The following is a 7,700-nucleotide window of genomic DNA, read 5'->3' as shown; positions in this document are numbered from 1 at the left end:
CAACCCTAAATATATAGAGAGGACAGGCATAGCAAGGCCAAAGAACAACCCTAAATATAGGGAGAGGAGGGTGAGTGATTCACTGCACGTGGCAAGAAAGTGAAACTCTCCAGCGACGTGCGGCAGCTTAAATAGCCCCTCAGCAGCCAATAGCCAACCCAACTGACCAAATTTCTGCCCCAGCAACAGAGGGGAAACCAATGGGGTGTTGTGGCCATCCAAATGGTCCCACCCCACAACAGGGAGGCAGTTTCTGGTGATCTCACTGCAACACGTGCCCTCCATGATGGAGGACCCGACTTCCAACCATGACCATATTATATGACCTGATTCCTGGCCACTTCATTGAAGTCGTTTTCCCCATGCCTCCCCCATCACTGTCACATGCCCTTTGTACATCCCTCTTTCTCATAGGGTCTTCTCACCAGCTCTGTGCACTTCACAGCGCTATCCTTTGGCAATAATGGGCTGAAAACTTCTTCTGTGTCCCATCCCCCCACCCCACCCCGCCTAACCATTCTCTTGCTAATCAACAGCTCAAAGAGGTCCTACTGGCAATGACAGTAGATGCTCCCTCTATAGGGAGCTAAAGTTAATGGAAGCCTTATTTAGGCTGACTAGACATTAAGTATGGTAGTCTTTGGAGGAGCTGGCTGGCTGATCAAAAGGCTATAACCTTATTTTGTAGCCTTTGTGAGGCTAGAGGGACAGAGTTCCTGCAGGGTTGTGTCCTCTGGCTGAGAAGGTCCTGGAGCATCTCTCTTTAAGGAATTAGACTGAACCTCAAGAGCCTTTCACTGTGCATTACAAAGTCCCTGTCACATGGGTCGTGGTAGATTGTGTCTCTGAACACAAAGTGAAAATGGGAATGGTCCCAGCTTTAAACATTTATGCCCCCAATGCAGTTTCAGCCATTCCTTCATCGTATATGACTAGTGCCCCCAGACAGGGAGGGACATCTTCATAAACACATTCAAAGCATCCGTGGCAGTGATGGATAAGCTACACCTGTGAGCTACATCCGGTTTCACACCTGCATCAGCAGTCCACCGATTTTCCTTGCTGGGCCAGGGCATTCTTGCCCAACAAACACAGAAAGCACATTAAACCACCACAAAAGTGGAAAATTTAGCTAAGTTCCTGATTCTGAAATATAGATGCGAAGCATGTCATCTGTGCGACGGAAATAATGGCTGCTTCTCTTCCTTATCATATTGTAACACCATATTGCGAGAAAGAAGATGTAAGTATCAACATTTTTGGGGGATGACAGTGGCTTGGAAATAACTCCTTGGCAACCAGATGCTGGCTTGAAGCTTTTTCCTTTGGAAGACTTTGTATCACATGGTGCTTCCCTGGAGTGAATCTCCAGGGTTTGGAATTCATTTCATTAGAATGCTGGAGAAGGTTTTTGACAGCAGACCCAATTGAATTAGACACAAGTTCATTTGCACAGATTTCTGAGGCCAGGAACAGAAAATAGAGGAAGCAGCATTTATCCTGTAGTTGGTTTGTTAAAAATGTTTAAATAATTGCAATAGTTTTTTTTAAAAAAAGTAGAAGGACCAAGGCTGCAATTATTCTGTACACACCTGACTGGGAGCAAGTCCAATTGAATATAATGGAGCTTACCTCTGAGCAGAATGCATAGGTTTGTACTGTAAAACTGCAATTCTGTGCAAACTTACTTGGGAACCAGGATGGAAGGCAATTTTTTGGGTGTAACTTTTTAAACATGAATTTGCACTTTCCAAAACAATGCACCAACCAAAACATACCCTTCAAAATTTGCACTTCTCCTGATTTTGTGATTCAGTTCTCTAATCAAAAACATGTATATAAGGGAAAAGTGCATTAAAATGTGTATATATGTGAAAATAACATAAAAACGCATGTATTAGGATAAATACGCATGAAAATGCATATGACTTTTCAAGTATACCCTTTTTCTTTAAGGAATTGCAAACTGATGAAGAAGTGGCATGAATCCATCTTTACCTAGGAGTAAATGCCATTGAACACAGCAGAACATACTCTACTCAAAGAGTAGGGTTGCTCTGCATTTCTGAATAAGCTGATTGTAAAGCCATGTTACACTTTCTGAGACTTGCCTGCCTTCTGGGGCAACTGTCTTTCAGCAAATCCACACAGGAATATTAGTCTTTTTGCATTTAATCACCAAATACTAACAATGAACTATTCACTTCATTAAAGGCGCTCAGAAATTCTGGCCAGCTGTTCCATGCCACTTGGCTGAGGACAAGGTGGAGAAAGATGAGCAATCCAATCCTCCGTTGCATCCAGTGTGTAATTTTGCCACACAATTAGATTTTCATCATTTGATTGCTAAACTAGAATCAGAACCCAAGATGGCCCTTTTGATGGTTCCTGGGCTTAAATTCTGACACATTTCCATTCACGTTGTTAATACCAGAGATTTTGGGAACAGTTTCCAATGAGTTATTTAAAAGTATTTTCCTGTATAGTCATCACTTGAATGGAAAAAGGCATTATTCATGTTGAATTAGGACTGAACTCAAACATTATTATTTTTTTGCAGATATTTCTGGCTGTGGCAAAACTTAAACTCCTTTCACTAGTTCTTTTGCCATCCATTATGCACAGAGTAAAATTGTATAATTGGTAAAATATAATGATAATCTGGAAATTAGGATGTCCAGATTGGGGAAGGTGGAATATGGGAAACCTAACTAAGGCTGCTGTGCAAATCAGGTGACCATGGGATGTGGGTGGCACTGTGGGTTAAACCACAGAGCCTAGGACCTGCCGATCAGAAGGTCGGCAGTTCGAATCCCTGCAACGGGGTGAGCTCCTGTTGCTCGGTCCCTGCTCCTGCCAACCTAGCAGTTCAAAAGCACGTCAAAGTGCAAGTAGATAAATAGGTACCGCTCCGACGGGAAGGTAAACGGCATTTCCGTGCGCTGCTCTGGTTTGCCAGAAGCGGCTTAGTCATGCTGGCCACATGGCCCGGAAGCTGTACGCCGGCTCCCTTGGCCAATAAAGCGAGATGAGCGCTGCAACCCCAGAGTCAGCCACGACTGGACCTAATGGTCAGGGGTCCCTTTACCTTTACCTTTAACTAAGGTTGTTGTGCAAATGAGGTGACCACCAGATGATTGAAATGCTTGAAATCTGCAACATGGTGATTTCTCCCCACCCATCCACACAGTATGAGCTTGGGATTTTAATATTCAAATAAGGCAGACAGCAGAGGACTGGTCTACTAGTACCCAATGCATTTGCAGGTTCTTCTCCAGGTCCTAGGTTTCCCAGACACCATCTGTTACATTCTCTTCTGTTCATTCTTTCTGATGATACTTGTAGAGTAGTTTAGGAAAAGGAAGCGTTCAGCCAACAGCTGCATTCACTTGTAGACATCTGGAACTTTATTACAGAGGATGGTAGAACGTGACCAGGTGGCGCCTGTGATCGCCAATAGCTTGTCAATGCTCTGATCTCCAGAAACCTGCATCCCATATGTGCCTTCCAATGCAAGTGCAGCAATAAGAGAAACCGTGGCTCATACAGACCAGGTTTTTGGTTTTTTTAAAAAAGCATCTAGCATGTTTTAATCTATTGGCATAGCATAAAGGCATCACTGCATGCAAGCCATGTTGCTATTAACAGAAAGAATCCCGCTTCACTTTTAGAACATTTGATCTTAGAAGTCCCCTAGAGATAAAAAGACTTATTCAGCACAAGTGATTGAAGGATGCTTCCCATTTAAGAAGCAGAAAATTCTCTGGTTTTCCTGTAGTTTGTCCCATATTTAAAACTTTTGCAAAGTGTTGTTGTTTTTTAAATGCATGACATCTGCTTTGGTTGAAAGCAGTATTCATGGCCTGGACTTTGCTTTATCATTATTGATGTATCGTTTAACAACATAGTTTGTATTTTTTAACAACTTGGGGAAAAGTTGGAGCAAAAGGGGCAGACAGTGTTTTGCAAGCTCTGCTCCTCCATGGGACAAACAGAACGAGGCAGCAGCAAACATATATGTTAGAATGGATCGCAGGAGATCTTCCATAAAACTGGTTAATGAGGGATGCTTTAACATGGCTGAGCAGATGGGGTTCAAGTCCTGAACCTTTCTCCCAGAAGCAACTCATCCTCAGCTGATTTTCTCCTAGTGGGGCTTCAAGGCCAGAAGTCACCCCTGTGAGGAGAAAAATAGGAGAATATACAATAGAGCAGGTAAGAAGGAAGTAGTCACACACAACTTGGCAGTGCAGGGGGTGGGCAACTTGCCACCCTAGGACCACTGTGGCTCAAAAACGCTATGCAAGTGATCGTCACAGAGCAAGCCAGGCATTAAACCACACAGTTCAGAGTTGGAGTTAATTCTTTATTAGCAAAAACACGATCTTCACAGCCTTGGCTGAGTGTCAGGCCTAATGAGCAGAGAAGCTCATTCCCTGTGGGACTCAGTTGCCAAGACAAAGGTTCCCTGCCTGTCTATGTATCCTCCTCTTCAGGGCTTCCCAAAGGCGATTGGAGACTGCGCCTGAGTGCAGCCAATCTCTCCTTGGCCAGAAGAGACATGAAGACATGGAGAAGGGCAGCTTGTCTCAGCAGGAAGGGGTGGGGGACACTTGTGACTCTTCCCCAGCCTGACAATCTCTGCATCTTTACCACCCTCCTCAAACTTGCCAGCTTCAGCTTCTGATTCAGGACTGCTCTCTGCCACAGACTCCTGTCGTATTCAACTTTTATCCTAGGGTTGGGTTCTCCACCAACAAACCTACATTCATGGTCTTCGCAAGGTAGTTAAAGATAGTAGCAAGAATAGTTAGGCCTGTGGGACAAAGCAGTGATGCATGTCCCGACTTCATTCGTTGTCCTCCATGAGATCTTAATCGCATAGAGTGGGAGAGGGAGGTCCTGCATGCTGGGTTTGAAGGAATGGGTTTCCCAAACCCAAAACTGACTGTGCAGGCAGTTTGAAATAGGCACCAAAATCCCTATTTTTCCCTAGCAAAAATCCATTAACTTGAGCTCTGAGTCAATGTATAAACAAAAACCCGGCTGTATAAACAAGTGCTCAGAGCCCTCTCCTTTATCAGTTTGTGATGGCAAGGATGGCCTTGACTGTACCAGTAGAACAGGGAAGACACGTCAGTGTCTTATCTTATATCCTGACCACAAAAGACGCACAGACCTAGTCTGGGAACAGCGCCAGAGGGTGTTCTTGGAGATGGTGACCTCTTGCTCCAAGATAAGAGTGGGAACAGGAAGATCCTTTTATGGTTAGAAGTATAGGAAGGAATACCCTTTTATGGTTAAGAGTGCCGGAGGAGGAACATCTGTGATGTCAACCTGCGTGTACAAGCCGACGTGGCTGGATTCCTGGGGAAGGGGGGAGAGGGTGCCTGGAAGATATATATACTGCATGTAATCTCTCATTTCTTTGGACTTGCTGTGGACTGACCACGCAAGCGCCTTTCTGCTGCTCCGGAGAGCAGGAATAAAGAACTCTTTCTTTGAACCAACCCTCGGTGTCATTTGACTTCCTTCCTCCCGTCCGGGAGCAACGCAGAGCCCACCAATCGGTAAAGTCTAATAAGGCTATAGGTTGAGAGGACCATGTTGCACATGTCTAGAATTCCCTTGAGATGTGGAATTCTGATTGCACTGAGCTCCACATCACTGGGAAAGACTCTCTGCACACAGCAAACTCCCTTCTACAGATGTGGTATGGCCAACCTGTGGACAGCAGGGGGCAGGGCCAGCGGGACAAATCCCATTTATAAATGTTTATGGTTCTGTGAAGGATAACACACGAAGGGGCACAGAACCCCAGGACAAATAGGGAGAGGAGCTTGTGGCCCTTCAGATGTTACAGGACTTCAGCTCCCATTGACAATGGTCAGGAGCGATATTGGATACAATATACAAATTTCATCATGGGAAAAGTTATGGAGGGAAGATTTAAAATTTACTGCATGCTGTACGTTGAAGGAGAATTATATGAAAATGATGTTTCATTTGGTACCTAACTCCTACCAAAATAGCAAAAATGTATAGAATTGCTACAAATACAGTATTTCATGGAAGTGCAAAGAGAAGGAATCACATTCCACCATATGTGGTGGACGTGCAAGATGACAAAAGCATATTGGGAATTTATTTATAATGAGTTGAAGAAAATGTTTAAAATAACCTTTGTTGGAAAAACCAGAAGCTTTCTTATTAGGAATTTTAGGTCCAGAACTACGAAAGGAACAGAAAAGACTGTTTATGTATGCTACAACAGCTGCACGGATGCTGTCGGCCCAGAGATGGAAGGAAGATAAAGTACCAACCAAAGAAGAATGGTTAACAAATATGATGGACCATGCTGAAATGGCAAAAGTGACGGGGAAGATCAGAAACCAAGAAGATGATAAATTTAATAAAGAATGGGGGGAAATTATAAGTTACTTAAAAGAACACTGTAGACAATTAAAAACATTGGCAGGATTTTAAAAACACTTGCAATGTAACAAGAACTATGGTAAGGACTGAGTGTTAAGGAAACATGGAGAACAATATACGATGCAGTTGGAAAAGAATAACTACGGGACCCATGAAGGGGTGGAGGGAAGGCAAGGGATTCCGAGAATCCTATGTATATTTGATTATGATTTACATATGATTCTAATTGTTAAATGTAAAACTGAATAAAAACATTTTTTTTTAAAAAGGCAATGGTCAGGAGCTGTAGTCCAACAGCTTCTGAAGGGGGACCATTTCCCCCAGAAATGAACCAGATGCTGAACCAGATGGATTCATGGCCTGACCCAGTGAGGCTATTCTTCTGTTCTGACATTCACATGTTACACCCAGGGCCGGATTTAGGTTTGACGAGGCCCTAAGCTACTGAAGGTAATGGGGCCCTTTCTATGTCCAGCTGTCCTTTGTCAACAACAAATTGTTGCTGTTTTTTGTGTTGAATATATGCTGTATGGTAATTTATGGACCTAATAGGCATCTAAAGCCATTTGCACGTAACAAAATATTCATTTAATCAAAGTAATTGTTGAACTGAAATACAATTAAGAAGAAGTGTATTGGAGGAGGGTCCAAGAGAGTGGGACCCTAAGCTATAGCTTGCTTAGCTTATACATAAATTCAGCACTGGCTACACCACGTTAGACCCAAGAGGAAATAACCACTGCCATCTGTTGAATTCAAGCCAAAAGCCAGCGAAGTTCAGAGGAATTGGCCACCCTCCAGGTGCCCGGCTTGAATTCTTGTTGACCTCCCTGTCAGCGACTCCCGGCAAGACCAGGGGAGGTCTTCAATCGGCGATCCTCCTCTAACGTGAGAAGAACACACCACTTCTCCCCCTCCCATTGCCAGGGAGGGGAAAGAGACAGACAGAAATATATTTACATGCTTTTATTCCTGTCTTTCCAGCAGTACAGAGAAATCATGTCTGTACACTCTCATCACCAACAGTAGAGAGAGAATTACTCCACCCATGTACTTCCAGTACAGGGTCATGTGACACTCTGAGCTAACATCCGGTGCTCAGTGCACAGAATAGACTGTCCCTGGTTCCCACGGTACAGTCCCAATACATCAGCTTCCTGTTTGGCTTTCCAGCCATCTGGAGCACCCAGCTGCATTGCTCCTTTTTCGTAACACCATCCAGGGTATAGCATACTGCAAACAGGAAGTAGAACTGAACAAAACCT

The 7,700-nt window shown here is 43.9% G+C and overlaps 1 long non-coding RNA gene across 1 annotated transcript; it reads left to right on the top strand.

Annotated features, from left to right (window-relative positions):
- The first annotated feature begins 2,434 nt into the window (after positions 1 to 2,434).
- Positions 2,435 to 6,046, top strand: LOC128417959 (uncharacterized). Its single transcript, XR_008331631.1, has 3 exons — positions 2,435 to 2,733; positions 3,123 to 4,913; positions 5,593 to 6,046. It is a non-coding gene; the product is annotated as an uncharacterized LOC128417959 (long non-coding RNA).
- Positions 6,047 to 7,700: the final 1,654 nt, after the last annotated feature.

Source organism: Podarcis raffonei, chromosome 7 (genome assembly GCF_027172205.1).
Source record: "Podarcis raffonei isolate rPodRaf1 chromosome 7, rPodRaf1.pri, whole genome shotgun sequence".
Classification (NCBI taxonomy): Eukaryota; Metazoa; Chordata; class Lepidosauria; order Squamata; family Lacertidae; genus Podarcis; species Podarcis raffonei.
Note: the sequence above shows the minus strand (reverse complement) of the source record. Positions and strands in the feature narration are given on the sequence as shown.